The 16836-nt window shown below is 36.2% G+C and overlaps 1 protein-coding gene and 1 pseudogene across 1 annotated transcript in view; one reads left to right on the forward strand and one right to left on the reverse strand.

Annotated features, from left to right (window-relative positions):
- Positions 1-16836, forward strand: part of DOCK3 (dedicator of cytokinesis 3) — a 245020-nt gene that overhangs the window by 51829 nt on the left and 176355 nt on the right. The gene's annotated exons all lie outside the window — the stretch shown is intronic.
- LOC119237497 (cofilin-2-like) lies at positions 15364-15831 on the reverse strand (annotated as a pseudogene).

Consider the following 16836-nt stretch of genomic DNA (forward strand, 5'->3'; position numbering starts at 1 on the left):
ATCCCTCCCCTCCCGCCCCCGCCCCCCAAAAAAGTGTCTCTGGTTCATAGTTTTTTGTTGATTTTGATTTTCACTTTCTTATAGTTATTCATTTTCCTGGTCCCTTATTTAAGTTTTCTAGATTCCTGCTATGAGTGAGACCATCCGGTATTTTTCTTTTTCTTTTTGGCTTATTTCGCTGAGCATGATCCCTTCCAGCGCCATCCATGTTGCTGCAAATTGCATGTGTTTATCTTTTTTGAATGATGAGTAATATTCCATGGTGTATATGTACCACATCTTGATCCAGTCATCTATTTTTGGGCATTTGGGTTGTTTCCAAAGCTTAGCTATTGTAAACAGTGCTGCTATAAACATAGGGGTACAGGTGCTCTTTGGAATTGATGTTTCTGTGTCCTTTGGGTAAATACCTAGGAGTGGAATTGCTGGATCATATGGAAGTTCTATGTTTAGTAGGTCCAGAAATCTCCACACAGCTCTCCATAGTGGTTGGACCAGTTTGCACTCCCACCAACAGTGCAGAGGAGTTCCTTTTTCTCCACACCCTCGCCAACATTTGTTGTTGCTAGTTTTTTTAATATGTGCCATTCTCACTGGTGTAAGATGGTATCTCATGGTAGTTTTAATTTGCATTTCCCTGACTACAAGTGATGTTGAACTTTTTTTTCATATGCCTGTTGGCCATTTGCATTTCCTCTTCAGAGAAGTTTCTTTTTAGCTCTTCTGCCCATTTTTTGACTGGATTATTTTCTTTGTTGTTGAGTCTCATCAGCTCTTTGAAGATTTTTGTGATCAGTCCTTTATCATTAGTGTTGTGTGCAAAAATGTTCTCCCAGTTGGTGGGGTTTCTCTTTATTTTTGTTATTGTCTCTTTTGCTGTGCAGAAGCTCTTTAATTTGATGTAGTCTCAGCTGTTTATCTTTGGGCAGGCACAGTTTAAATGAGATAATGTAATCTAAGAAGTAAAGTCTGATGGTGGGTGTGGTGTGGTACCTTAATACATGAAGGGGCTGGTCCTGTACCTCTAAATCACATTCACTGTTGTAAACTAATGTTACCTCAGTTTTTTGTTAAAGAAGTAATTCAGGTGAATAGAAGTCTTCTCCAAATAATTTTTTGGAGTTAGAGAGCTAAACATTCTTCATTTGTTTTCCCTACTTAATTCCAAACATCATAGTTCTTTTCTTTTTAAGTCCCTTAAGTCGTTTCTTTTTAAAAATATTTTCTATTAATTGAATTTTTTCTTACATCATTGTAGTCCCCATAGTTCTCCAACCACCTTATTACCAGTGAACCATCACTACATTCCTTTGTGTTCTTTTCCCTATTTTGCCCCACCTCAACTCCCTCCTTTGCTGTATGCCTCAGTTTTACGGTCAGCTTGCTAGATTTGACTTTTTCTTGACCTTTCATTTGGTTTTTCCATATTTTATACATAAGTGAGATCGTCTGGTATTTATCTTTTTCCTTCTGACCAATTTGGCTAGCATAATCTCTTTCGGGTCCATCCATGTTGCTGCAAAATGGCATGAGTTTCTCTTTTTGATCACTGAGTAATATTCTATTGTATAAATGTATCTCAACTTTTTGATCCATTTATCTATTTTGGGGCATTTAGATTGTTACAGATCTGAGAACTCATCAAAAAATTATGTAGTTTTTCCATGAGCGGTTCCAATGTCTAATGTCAGTATTCATTAAAATTACACTATAAGGTCAATAGTGAAGGTGTGTGTACTTAAACATTAATTTTAAACTGAATTTTTCATCAAATGTATAACTTGAAGCCTTTTATAATTGTAGTTAAATTATTATACCATTTATTTATATTATTTTACATGACATTAAAAATTTTGCTTTTCTGTTAAAAACTCACCTTCATTTGGGCAGATATCTGTGATGTTTACCCTATTGTTTGCTTTTCCTTTGTGATGAAATATGACATAGTATAGCAGTATTTTCACATTATAGGAAGATACTAAACATATTTCTACTAGAACATAGCTATGAAGATGACGTGCTTTGTAGCAGCTGAAATAAACAATTACTAGATTTTACCAGAAGTAAGGCACAGTTCTTTAAATTCTTTATATTTAATTTTTTAAATATAGTGTCTTTAATTTTTGGAAGATTATATATGTGTTTTTTGTTTCACGTGCTTTCATTTCATGCAGATTACCTATGTATGTTTGGATGGACTATTGATTTGAAAGAAAAAAACATCCTGAGTTTTTTCAAAAACTTCAAAAATCATGTCAGTGTTGTATGTGAAAGGTCTTATAACATTAAATGTGGATACATACAGATGTTCTTTATTAGCATTTGTATCTCTTCTGCATTCCTTAAGGAAGCTGAATTTGTTAGAAGTGCATTTATTAACCCTCACACTACCTACAAGAGAGGTTGTCAATTGGTATTTTGGTAGCAAGGGAACTGACATGCTGAGAAGTTAAATTACTTCAGTGTCCAGTTATTTGCAGAGATGGAAATAGAATTTGAATTTATTACTGAGTGTGTAACATATCAGACTCTCTACTTTTGGAAAATTCCCTTTTCACTTTTAATAAAATACCTATGTCCTGGTATTCAATTTAAAACATTTAATTCCTGGGCCTCCCCGGTGGTGCAGCGGTTGAGCGCTGGGTTGCGAAGCTGCCCGCAGCCTCTGCAGCACCGGTTCAATCCCTGGCCACTGGGCGAGGGTCCCAAATGGTGCACAGACCTCTCTTGCCCACTGCTCCCCTCAGCAGTGTACTTCGTCAGTCTGCGTGTTCTGCTCCCCGCTCTGGCTCTGGTGAATTCTCTCACCCTCCCATGCTTCTGACTGTACCCAGTGCTTATATAAATAAAATAAATAAATCCTTAAAAAAAATTTAATTCCTATGACCCATATTCCAAAAAATAATCATTTTCTATGATGAACAAGCCTAAACCATATTTTTACTTAGCTCATTTGTGAGTAAATGTTACTATGTAATTTTGTTTTTTTTTTATAGAGGCATGTTTTATTTATATATTTGCTTGTTTGTTTGTTTGTTGTTTTTTGTTGTTGTTTATACATGCACTGGTACAGTCAGAAGTGCGGGAGGGTGAGAGAATTCACCAGAGCCAGAGTGGGGAGCAGAGCAGGCAGAAGGACCGAAGCACACTGCTGAGGGGAGCAGCGGGCGGCAGGGGAGGTCTGCGCACCATGTGGGACCCTCCTCCTGTGGCCGGGCACCCTCCTCTGGTGGCCGGGGAGCAGCTGGGGATCGAACCGGTGGCGCAGAGGCCGCGGGCAGCTTTGCAACCCAGCGCTCAACCGCTGCGCCACCGGGGAGGCCCAATGTTACTATGTAAACCTTTTTATTTATAGGTTATCAGATTGATTTTAGGATAGAACCGTTTCAGGATCCTTACATTCAAATTAATAAAACTAGGTTTTTGAATGGTCTTTTGACAAATCAGTCTGTCTTTTGTATGTACCTTATGGAATAAGTCCTTTTTTGTTGAGAAGTATTTTGATATTTGAAGATACTTCTATTTGATGATTATTTAAAAATCCATAGAGAGTTTAGGAAAAATAACTAAGCCTTGCTGATTTTCTTGTGAATAAGTATTGCACCACCAGTGTAGGTAAGCTAGATAAATAGATAAATACAACATGTTATGGCTTCAGTGGCACTTGATTTGTATAGTCTGCACATGAAATTCATAACTCCCCTTTAAGCTTGAGGAATATTTTACTGACTTAATTAGTAATGATATTCCTGCTGAGTCACTGGTTAAATATAGCCACTTATTAAATATTTGTACTGTTTGATTTGTCTTGTGCTCTAAGTAAATTATAATAAAATATTAATAGATAAATATTTAATCTTTTAACTGTTAGACTGTGCTGTGCAGATAGATTTTGACCTCAAAATATCTTGGTTTTGAAAAAATGTTCAACATCACTTGTCATCAGGGAAATGCAAATCAAAACTACCATGAGATACCATCTTACACCAGTGAGAATGGCACATATTAAAAAAACTAGCAACAACAAATGCTGGCGAGGGTGTGGAGAAAAAGGAACTCTTCTGCACTTTTGGTGGGAGTGCAAACTGGTCCAACCACTATGGAGAGCTGTGTGGAGATTTCTGGACCTACTAAACATAGAGCTTCCATATGATCCAGCAATTCCACTCCTAGGTATTTACCCAAAGGACACAGAAACATCCATTCCAAAGAACACCTGCACCCCTATGTTTATAGCAGCACTATTTACAATAGCTAAGCTTTGGAAACAACCCAAATGCCCAAAAATAGATGACTGGATCAAGAAGATGTGGTACATATATACCATGGAATATTACTCAGCATTCAAAAAAGATAAACACATGCAATTTGCAGCAACATGGATGGCGCTGGAAGGGATCATGCTCAGCGAAATAAGCCAAAAAGAAAAAGAAAAATACCGGATGGTCTCACTCATAGCAGGAATCTAGAAAACTTAAATAAGGGACCAGGAAAATGAATAACTATAAGAAAGTGAAAATCAAAATCAACAAAAAACTATGAACCAGAGACACTTTTTTGGGGGGCGGGGGCGGGAGGGGAGGGATTGGGGTCAGAATGGGGGGGCTGCAATTATATGGGGAATATAACAATAAAATTTATTATTAAAAAATAAATAAATAAAAAAAATCTTGGTTTTGAGTTAAGAAGGACTTAAATTTTTTTTTTACATGTTATCTTATTTATCAGTATTCTACAATAACAAAAGAAAAAGCTAGGTTTCAGATAGGTAAAGTGATAGACTCAGAGTCATTTGGTTGGTCAGTGATGGAAAGAAACTGAGGATTAGAGAATTCAGCCCCGCTGAAGGAGATAGTTTATCTGAGTAGGCAAAACAGTATTAGAATCTAGGTATCCTGCTTTGACTCCAAGTATTCCATTCTAAGAGATTTAGACTCAAAAAAATTCACTTGTTAACTATTAATAGTAGCTATTTTTAAATTTAAAAATTGATATTTTATATTAGTCAATATTTCATTATAACATCTGTATAATGCAGACACAGGGGCAAATTATAATATAGTTCTAAGTTTTTTTCCTTAATATTTATTTTTTTTAAAAGAGTTATTTATTTTTGTACAAGAACTGGGGTACAGGCCAGAGGTGCGGGGGGTGAGAGGATTCACCAGAGACAGAGTGAGGAACAGAACAGGCAGATGGACTGAAGTACATGCTGAGGGGAGCAGTGGGCGAGACAGGAGAGGTCTGCCCTGCCATGTGGGTATCTCCCTGGCTGGCTGGAAATCGAACCGGCGCTGCAGAGGCTGCAGACAGCTTCACAGCACTGCGCTCAACACACTGCACCACTGGGGAGGCCCTATATATTTGTTTCAAGTGTTTAAAACTTTAAGAAAAGTTTGATCTGTAGTATTACAAAAAAGCAACTATTGCTTAAATACGTAAACAAAAGCTTTCTGACAACAGAGAGATAGGTATTTGTTAGGTATTGATAATGAAATTAATATGGTTTCAAATTAATATTTAATATAAAATAACATTTTTTTAAAAACAGACATTTGTGAGCATTACTCCCTTAGTCTCCATAACTAGTCTTAACCTAGTCGACTTTTCATATCTTGGGTGTACTCAGAAAATTGCTCTGCTAGTCTGGCAGAACCATATGCTAAGACAATTTTCCATTGGGTATTACTACGATAAAAAATAGAGTGCCAGCTTATTCTTGTTTCCTTGTTCTGAGCACTTCTACAGCAACACATAATTTGAGTAGAACAATATTTCCAGGAGGGATTTTTTTTTGATAAATAGCATTTCTGTTTACTAAATCTGTGGCACTCAGGTAAATATTTTAAGGACTACTTGTGTTGTTGAACACCTGCATGAATACAGAATACACCAGATGGATACTTTCTGGTTTTCATCCAGAAACCTTCTCCTATGTGCCAGATTGTTTGTATCATTCTGTAAAAGTCTTTTTAAATTTTTAAATATTTGTATTAAAACATACAACTGAGCAATGTGTTAGAATTATGCTGGATTTCTTCCTAGTAAATTGACTTTATTAGGTTAATTTAGAATTACTTTATTAGTTAATTATTTTAAGTACCTAAAGCCACATTTTCCATACCATAATTTTATTTTATTCTCTTTTTGTCTGAAAGTTTACTTGCAGCTTAGTGATATATATATATATTTTTTTTTGGTATTGACATCTTTTTCCCCCCTGTAGATTCCCCTTTTCTTTCTTTCCTGTCCTTCAGGCATCATATATATTCTTACCTGTAGAATTTTGGATATCTAAAATATATAAACAGTTCATGGAACTCAACAACAACAAAAAGCAGTTGACCCATTCAATGCTAAATTGACTTTTGTCTAAAAAAGACACACAGATAGCCAATAAGCACATGAAAATAAAACTACAAAGAAAAAAGAAGAAATAGATTATCTAAATAGCTCTTTATAGTGATTAAATAAACTTAATATGTAGTTGAATATGTTCCTGGAAAGAAAACTTTGGTTGCACATGGCTTCACTAGTAAATTTTATGTAAAATTTAAGAATAAGATGATATCAAATCTTTACATACATTTCCTGAAAATTGTGGACAGGTACAAACATTTATAATGGCCTATTTTCTGTGACCTCTCTCAGTAGATAATTAAATCAGGAAGTGTCTCTTTATTTTTTTTAAAGTGGTAAATGAAGAAATGATAGAAATAAAGAATATTAGAGTATCAACATTTACAGCTGGCGCTGAATAGATAGCGATATTAAATGTAAACAACTGCTATGATCCCACCCAGAAAAAATTCAGACATGATGTGCTGCTTTTAATCTTACGCTTATTTTTATTAACTCTCGCTACTGTATATATGGTCACTCTCCAGTCCCTGAATATTTGGACTCTGAACTTTTCATTCAGTACTTCCAATAGACTACTTACATGAATAGGGTTAATCTCATTCAGTCTGTCATTTTTGGCCAACATTTGTTCACAACCAATCATTGGTTCAAACCTTCTTTATATTAGGATCTGAGACTGCAAAGACAAAAGGCCTGTGATTTATATCCTAGAGAGGTTAAAGAGTTGTGGAAGAGATAGCTGGATGAACTTATTTAAGAAAAACTGTTCAAGTTGAAACCTTATCTCTAGACAGAAACTTGCACACGGATGTTGATGGCAACTTTATTCATAATTGCCATGACTCAGAAACAACCAGAGTGTCACTCAGTAGGTGAATGGATTAATAAAACTGTAGTTCATCCAGACAGTGGAATATTATTTAGTGGCAAGAAAGAAAGAAACCATTGAGCTATGGGGAAAAAACAAACAAACAAACAAACAAACAAAATAACCCATGGAGGAACTTTAACTGCATACCTGAGTACAAGAAGCCTATCTGAAAAGGCTGCATACTTAAGTGATTCCAAATATGTGATAATCTGCAAAATGCAAAACTGTGGAGACAGTTAAAAGATTAGTAGTTATCAGTGGTTATGAGGGAGGAAGAGATGAATAGACAAAGCACAGAGAGTTTTGGAGATATGAGACTATTCTTTGTGGGACTCTAGTGGTAGATACATATCATTAACTATTTGTCCAAACCCATAGAATTTGTAAAACCAAGAGAGAATCCTATGGGCTTTGGTTGATAATAATATGTAGGGTAGGTTTATCATTTGTATCAAATGACTACTCTGGTGGGGGATTGATAATGGAGGAGACTATGCTGCATATGTGTGGTGGCAGGGGATATATGGGAAATATCTATACTTTCCCTTTAATTTTGCTGTGAGCCTAAAACTTCTTTTAAAGTAAATCTATTTTAAGACATAAATAAAATCATGGTGTATATGCATGCACATGTGCACAAACACATGCATCCAGTGGAATATTTTTCAGTCCTTAAAAAAGAAGCAAATTCTGATACTTACTACAACATGGATAACCTTGAAGACATTATGCTAACTGAAATAAGCCAATCATAGAACACAAATACAGTACATGTAGCTAGAGTAGTGAAATTCAAAGATAGATTGCAGAATAATCTTTGACAGGGACTTGATAGGGAGAAGGAGAGAATGTGGAATGACCACTTAATACATATTGAGTTACAGTTTTGCAAGATGAAGAGAGTAAAATAATAATAAAGACTATTTTAAAAGACATGCAAATATGGAATCTATCTGTACTACATTACAGATAGATAGCAGTAATTTGTAATACATATATTAAAATGTCAATTGCTGTGAAAGAGGAAATACCAGGAGAGACAGAATGGACTGAAGACTGGAGTAGTTTGTCTACAAAGTACTGTCTGAAGAATCAGCAACATTAGCCTGTGGTTGGTCAGAAATGAATCTCGAGGCTGTAGCACTTTAGGATTACAGCAGTATGTTGTTCCTATAAATGATACTTTTCACTAATCCAGCATTTAAGAGCTATATTTGAACAACTTTAGGATACTTTTGCAAGGTGGTTTTTGTCCATTCTTAGATGACATTCTTTAAGTGATGTTCTCCTATCTTCAGTCCATTGTGTCTCTCTTGGTATTTATTCTTTTACAGCTACAGAAATGTTAATGTTTTTGCAAATATTGCAAAATCACTGTGATTATCTCCCAGAGGGTCTCATGACAAGTGATGGGTGCATTCTTGATTCCTTTTGTTTCTTTACAGTCTATTTATCAAAACAGTGTTTTTCTGCCGTTAAACACAATATAAAAAGTGTTTCTTTTTACATTGACTAAGTTAAAAAAACATTGATTAAAATAAAGACTATATTCTAGAAATATATCATCATATCATCCCTGACCTTTTAATTTTAGTTTAATGTAAAGATAGCTGCTAGTTACTATTTAAAACTATCCTATTTTGATTGTTTGCCTGATCCCATTACTCATTACAGTAGTCTATGAGTTGTTCCATTTTATAGAGGAGGATACTGAGGCACATAAAGGTTAAATAACATGGTCAGAATCACATTTATCACTAACATTTTATGACTTTAAAATTTTTTACAAACCACAGTAAGGAGTATATTTCACATTGCAGTCAAATCCATAAATATGTGTATATATGTGTGATTGTATATGATTATATATGCAGACACATCTATAGATATACTGAAATAAATATTGTTTAATAGAACAATATTTAATCAATGCAGTCATTCTCATGTATCTATTCTGGTATATTTTAGTAGTTGCTTGTCATGACCCTTTAAATAAATTTTATGACTTAATAATGGGATGCAGTTTACAATTTAAAGAGAATTGATTTGCAAGGTGCTGCTACATTATTTTAATAATAACCTTTTATAGGTAAAAGAAACATGGCTTCAGAGAAAGTCTTTCTCCAAGACTACATAACAAAGTACACTGTGGTTCCAACATTTATAACTCTGCCTAAAATCCCATGTTCTTAAATTTTCTTCCTCTACTATTTTACTATCTCCTGCTGAAAGAAATGATTTTTAAAATTTATATTTTTTTATTTATTTTTTACATCATTGTTCATTTTTTTTTTTTTTTTTTTAGAGGCATGTTTTATTTATTTATTTGTTTTGATTTTTGTTTATACATGCACTGGGTACAGTCAGAAGTGCGGGAGGGTGAGAGAATTCACCAGAGCCAGAGCGGGGAGCAGAGCAGGCAGAAGGACCAAAGTACACTGCTGAGGGGAGCAGCGGGCGGCAGGAGAGGTCTGCGCGCCATGTGGGACCCTCCTCCGGTGGCCGGGGAGCAGCTGGGGATCGAACCGGCGCCTCCGAGGCGGCGGGCAGCTTCGCAACCCAGCGCTCAACCGCTGCGCCACTGGGGAGGCCCAACATCATTGTTCATTTTTAAACAATATTTGCTTCCCCACCCCCGTAGGTGTAGTCCCCATAGAATTTCCTTCACCAATGTACCCATACACCTTCCCCACAATTCCCCGTGCTCCTTGAAAGAAAATGATTTTAAGCAAACAGTCATATAGTGGGTTATTTATGTAAGAAAAAGCCAATAAACTTCTTAGTCTTGTATTTAAAATTGTTATCATAGTTAAGGTTAAGTAGAAGAATAACATTTATTTAAGGCTTGCTGTCTAATTTGCCTTTCTAATAAGTCATACTGTTTCAAAATTGAGCTTTTTCAAAGTGGTTTTTGTTATCTTGCTTGAGTAGGAATAACCTTATTCATTTAATAGATTTAACTCATCCAGAAACTAGAAAAGAACAATGAAATATTTCATAGATTTATATTAACTAGAACTTGTATTTAGTTGAGATTTGTTATTCATTCTCATGATTATCAAAGTGTTGACATTTATTAACAGTTTATCCATAGATTTTTTTTCTTGGACATTTTTATAAATTGAGATTTTCATTTTGTCTGTGTGTGGCTGCCAAACATTAGAATCTGAGAGATATTTACATGCAAAACAATAAAACCATATTCATGTGATATTTAATAAAAAAGTAATGATTTAAAGTGTGAATGAAAATTAACAGCAACTTTTATACAGGATTATTAGTGTCATCTGGAAGTTTTCTGTTGTATTATTTTTTATAACTATTTGAGCACCAACTCTTTGCTGGGAACTTCCTCTTAGTCCCTGCCAGCAGATAGCCCACATTCTTACTACAGAAACTAGAATTGCAGATAGTAGTGCTGTGTGATAAATGCTGTTAAAGAGGTATGAGGAAAGGATGTGGCAGGGGTGGGGGGTTAATTGTGTCTGGAAGTGATGAAGGAGGATGGATACTAAAGGAAGCAAACCATTAACTAGATTACAAATAATTAGATCTGACTAGCGAAGAAAACAGAAAAGTTTTCTAAACAGAAAGTTTATGACATGAAAATCTGAAAGTACATGGATGTTCCAAAACTTGTAGGTGGTTTTGTGTAGCATAATTTTTGATGTGTGAAGGGGAAACAGAGGCAGTTCATCTTTCTATTTAGGTTTTCTGTTTTCCAGGAATAGACCCTCTTGGTTATTGTCTAATGAATTGGAAGTTTTTCACATAGGAGCCCAGTAAAATTTGAAATGCTCAAAACTCAGAAACTTTGGGAGTTTGGGTTTGGTCCTGGATCCAACGTCTTCTCCTCATTACTCCTTTCTAGATCATACCTGTAGGTTACTATCTGTATACCAGTATCTACCATATTTGTATCTCTGGCCCTGACTTATGACATTCAGATCCAAATATACAGCTCCCTACTTGCCATCTCTAAATATAATATGCATAATTGTTTTATAATCTGTTTGATAATTCCAATGACTCAAGTTTTTAGCCTGTTTCCATATATATATATATATATGGTTTTGAAATTTTATTTGGGGACATGCTTTGAGGTCTAGGATAAAAGGATTTTCTTCTAGAAAGTATTTGCATTTCTGTAGATCTATAGAGTACTGATCTGGAATCACTTTCAACAAAAGTAAAATTCATGTTTTCTGGACTATACCAGTGATATATATTGAACATCAAATTCACACAAAGGCACTGTGGTGGTGGTTGCAACCTATCTCTTCTTAGCACTTGACCATCTTCTAAGGTCCATGGGGGTAATATGGTTTATTTCTAGTTCCTTTATAACCTGAGTTGTTGCCCTCTAAGGTCCTAGTTTAATGTGGGAGTATCTCCTACTAGACCCTTCATTTGGGTGAGTTCTCACAGCCCAGAAAGATTATGGAAGCTGTGGTTTCGTCTAGATTAGCAATTGTCCATAGGGAAAGAGCAGTTTAGATTGCTTAGCTACATTCCTTGGATTTTTGCTTTCTTTCCAAATTTGGCTTGATAATTTCTTACCATATTTTTTTGTTCTTGCTGCTTTTAAGAAACTGGGTTTTTGAAATATTTTATGCATCAATTTTAGGTATTTTCAGCAAGATTTAAATAACTTAGCCTGGAATAACTGAAAATGGAAATCTTACCACTTGTCATCTCCCTTGGATTATCTTAAGACATCTCAAATCTGGCACTTACAAAACAAGACTTCCAGCCCTCTATTCTTCCAGCTTGGTCTTTTCTCAGTGCTTGTCAGCTTGTTTGTGCATGTGAGAAATCCATATGAACTCATCGCCTAATTCTGTATGTTTTTACTACTAAATATTTCTTTATTATCTCCACCTCTGTTGCTTCCATCCTGATCCATCATGTCTCACCAAAATAGCTATAGTAGAATTTACACCTCAGTTTTCAGGCTGCTATAGTCTGTTCTTTTTTTGATTAGTTAATTTTTTTTTTTTTTTAAGTTTTTTTTTTTTTGTTTTTGTTTTTGTTTTTGTAGAGGCATGCTTTATTTATTTGTTTGCTGGTTTGTTTGTTTGTTTTGTTTATACATGCACTGGGTACAGTCAGAAGCGCGGGAGGGTGAGAGAATTCACCAGAGCCAGAGCGGGGAGCAGATCAGGCAGAGGGACTGAAGTACACTGCTGAGGGGAGCAGCGGGCGGCAGGAGAGGTCTGCACGCCATGTGGGACCCTCCTCCGGTGGCCGGGAAGCAGCCGGGGATCAAACCGGCGCCGCAGAGGCCGCGGGCAGCTTCGCAACCCAGCGCTCAACCGCTGCGCCACCGGGGAGGCCCTAGTTAGTTTATTTTTAACTGAGGTAATATTTATCCAATAGCAAAAATGATCTCTTACAAATGAATTAGATCATCCCATTTCCCTGCTTCCCATACTTTCAGAGTACCCACCCACATCCTTATTGTTATTGAGTAGGCATTTGTAGGGTCAAGTTTGTATTGTCTCCAGCCACGGGGCCTCAGTGATAGGTCTGAATAATATGTGACTAGGAAAGTCAATTGGTCTCATATTTTGAAGTTGCTTTTTTTTTTTTTTTTTAAAAAGGTTGTGGGAGCTTCAAAATTTTTTTTAGCAGTGAAAAGATATAAATATATCTACTTTTAGAGCATCAGTGATGCTGTGGCAAGGTTGAGGAACCTGCAAAGATGAGAAATAGTGTGAGCCTGAATCAGGAGAATGGCCAAAGAAAAAGAGTTTGCATTCAAGAAAGATTTTATTTTAATTTTAAGAAAGATTTAATTAAAAGAAAATTTATGCCTGTCTCTGCTTGTACATTTTTATCCTCTTTGGCATACTTTATGTAAACTTTATTATAACTTTCCAAATTGAAACAAAGAAGAACTAGTGAGATCTAGCAACTTTTTTTTTAAGATTGATTGATTGATTGATTTACTTATACAAGCACTGGGTACAGTCAGAAGTGCGGGAGGGTGAGAGAATTCACCAGAGTCAGAGCAGAGAGCAGAGCAGGCAGACTGACGAAGTACCCTGCTGAGGGGAGCAGCGGGCAGCAAGAGAGGTCTGCGCGTCATGTATGTGGGACCCTCACCCTGCAGCCGGGGATTGAATCGGTGCTGTAGAGGCTGCGGGCAGCTTTGCAAGCCAGCACTCAACCGCTGCGCCACCAGGGAGGCCCAGATCTAGCAACTTAATGTATTTGATTGATGAGGGAAAAGGAAAAGCCAAAGAAAATCACAGTAAAAGATTCCACATGTAAATTTGTCAAGCATTTGCTATATCTTAGACACTTCTCTAAGCACTTTAGTACATTCTCTTTTATTCTTCACAATCACCCTATGGGATTTGGTATTATTAATATCCTCATTTTTTTTCAGTAAAGGAAACTCTAACAGAAAGATTGCCCATTTTACACAGCTATCATGTACTTGAGATAGGATTTCAAACCTGGACAGTATGATTTCAAAACTATGGTAATTCTCACTTGAGAAATCCAGTGGACAGTGGTTGTGTTAGCTAAGAGAACATAAGGAAGGAAACGGAATTTGAGGACCAAATATGCATAATGTCTGAAGATGAGGAACACAGTGGGAAAATAGAGGATGAGTTTACTTCTGGACACCTAGGAGAAGATAACCATGAATAGTAGGGAGTGTGGGTGTGGATTTCCCAAGGGGGAGTGGAATTAGAGAACACGATTATGCAATTATCATTCAGTAATGAGTAGAGCCATAAAAGGGCCAGAGATTGCCTAAGGAGAAATTATGACCCGCTGGTAAGGTGTGAGGATTCAATTAGATAACACATGTAAAGAACCCTTAGTAAAGAGCATGGACATGCTGAGAGATCAGTAAAGATCACCTCTTGTCATTATTGTATAGTGTAAGAGGAAAGTAAGGACGAAGGCACAGCAAAAGTTTGATATATTAAACATATATAGCATGATTTTCTTGAATTACAATGTTATCATAGGTATGTTTTGAAAGATCATTCTATAGGAGATAAATAACTATATTCCTGAATCAGCTGAAAGGGCTTGGATGCTCGTCTTCAGTATTATTTTTTATATTGCATTTATCTCAGTGTGCATAACAATTAATGTCACTTTTTAAAATAGTCTAAGTAGGAGAAGTAACTTCCTTCAGGTGATTAAATTCATTGTGAAAAGTTAGCTGACTTAACTGCTGTAATAAGGAGCTTAAGTTATAACTGTCTGGCAGAGGAGTGACTGCTAGTAATTTTTATCTTTTAAAACACATTTAGGTAGGTAGTTTTTTATGTAATATTCCATATTTTTTGCAACATGGCCATTTTGTGATGGTGGGATTTAATCTCAAAAATGATGTTCCATTTAAGACACTCTTATACAGAAATTGCCATCATGACTGATACTCAAAATATTTTTAGTGTTGCAAGTTAACACAGCAAACAGAATTCCTACACTTGTTCAGCAGTATACACTCAATGGAAAACAAAAAGGAAATTAGTAACAGCTATTTCTCTCAAGATGCAGCGAACAGGAATGAACACTGAAGTACTAGAATAAGTTGATGATATGGTTAACAAAACTTAATTGACTTTACTTTTGAGGGTAGAAGGGTTAAAGTCATTACAAAAAAGTGTTTTCAGTGCATGGTGTTAGACCTGTGGTGCCATGTCACAGAAAATAGGCTTGTCAAGGTAGGTGAGGTGTATGAATGCTTGGACCTCACAGAACTGCAATCAAGTGCAAAAATAAATAATACTGAGTAAAGTTCACCATCTGACCAGTGGATAATACCTTCAAATCATTAAATTACCTTACCTCAGAGTATTCACGTGGTAATCATGTTCACTGTAGTGCTTGCTGGAAGGGAGACAATATAACCAGGTTTTCTTTTTTTGTTTGTTTTTGATTAAACCTTATGACAGGAACACAGACCTTGGTTTCTACATAAAAGTCTAATGGCAGTCACTGATAGACTGTTTACATGAATGCTATTTCCTTCATTCATTGTGTTGGAATGACCCAGTGGGAAGAGGGAAGGAAAAACATAACGCCTAATACTCTACCAGTTGACTGGGAGATATGGAGGCTCCTTAAGATCCGGATGACACTTGACCATCATTTTATTAGGATTTTCCTTCAGGTGAAATGACCATGTTGCCTCTCAATTTTTCTCCAAATATGAAACAGTCCTTTATGTCATTCAAGCCATTTACTTGCCATTCATGTTTAAAATCTATACATTTATTTTTGATGGCATCTCTAGAGCTAGCATAAATCATCTCACTTTTTAAAGGAGCCCAGCATATAAATACTATGTCTTCTTTCTTAGGTTCTTGTTTTGTATGTGGAATCATACAAAATATTGGCAATCATTCAGAGGTAGCAACTTCATAAAAGATGTATCGGGGTCATCTAGATTATTGCCGGTGTCACCCACCAAGGTCTCTTTGCTTCCTTTACAGTTGTCTTCTGTCATCGTTTAAAGAGAAAGAACTGCTTTTTAAAAATCTCCTCTTGCACTGAAGATTTCCCTACTTTTGTATCTTTAAAAACTTGATGACTTCATCATTCACTGTAACTCTAGAAGTCATAGTGCCTGTGACTGTGCCTGTGGCTTTGTTGTGCCTCTGGCTCTGGATATTTGGCACTGGGAGCAGGAAAGAGAGGGGTGGGCAGCAGTGAGTGTGAGGGCACTTGGGGTGCTGCAGCCGGGGTTGTGACAGAGGTAGCTGGGGAATAGGTATGCAGTTTTTTCTTTTAGCAGTTTAGTCAGTACCATCTACAGAGCTAATTTAATATTTAATGAGGAGGCACAGTCCTTAGCAATAAAGATCTGAAATGTCGAGTGCACTGAAATGCTACTCATAGCTTTGTTCAGTTTAACCTGTGTGAAAAGATGGAGGCCAGGCTACAAAAATCCCCTGAACTACCGAGTAGCTAAAGAGTAGAATCTGCAGGTAGGGGATATGGATGGCATACTTTTTAGGACTCAGTGAAGCAAAAAGGATGACATGAGTTATCTGTGACAGTGAAGCAGTAGCAGGAAACAAACCATTAGATCTGGAACAAAAAAAAATTGTGATCAGGCATCATTTTTTGAGCTACTAATCCAGGTCTGTGTTTTGCAGTTGGGATCAGGAGGTAGGATAAAGTGTGGAGAATACACTTAAGTATAAAATATGGTACCAGACTTCCATGTACTTACAGACTTTGGAGAAAGAAAGATTCACACAGGAGAGGTGATAAAGGGCAATAAAAATAAAAGTCTTGTCTATTCCCCTAATATGAATAGTAAAGACAGAGAAGACTATAGGTACAGTGTAAAATTCCCCACATGGAATAGCCCTCCCTCTCTACCAAGCTGAGATTGCAATACAAACCCTCTACCTTGCCCTTCTCCCCGCTACCCCCCACCAAAAAAACAACTTAGTCTTTCCCATCTTGATAAATGGCAGTTCTGTAATGTTAATAACTCAGGCCCCAAACATTATAGTCTCTTTAATTTTTCAAACTATTTTTACAAAGACTATTCCTTGTCATCTGTGATCACTGGAGTTGGTATTCCTTTATTGTGGCTCAGCTATGATTTTTACAGA

This window comes from Talpa occidentalis, unplaced genomic scaffold (genome assembly GCF_014898055.3).
Source record: "Talpa occidentalis isolate TD23 unplaced genomic scaffold, MPIMG_talOcc4v2.1 talOcc4.10, whole genome shotgun sequence".
Lineage (NCBI taxonomy): Eukaryota > Metazoa > Chordata > Mammalia > Eulipotyphla > Talpidae > Talpa > Talpa occidentalis.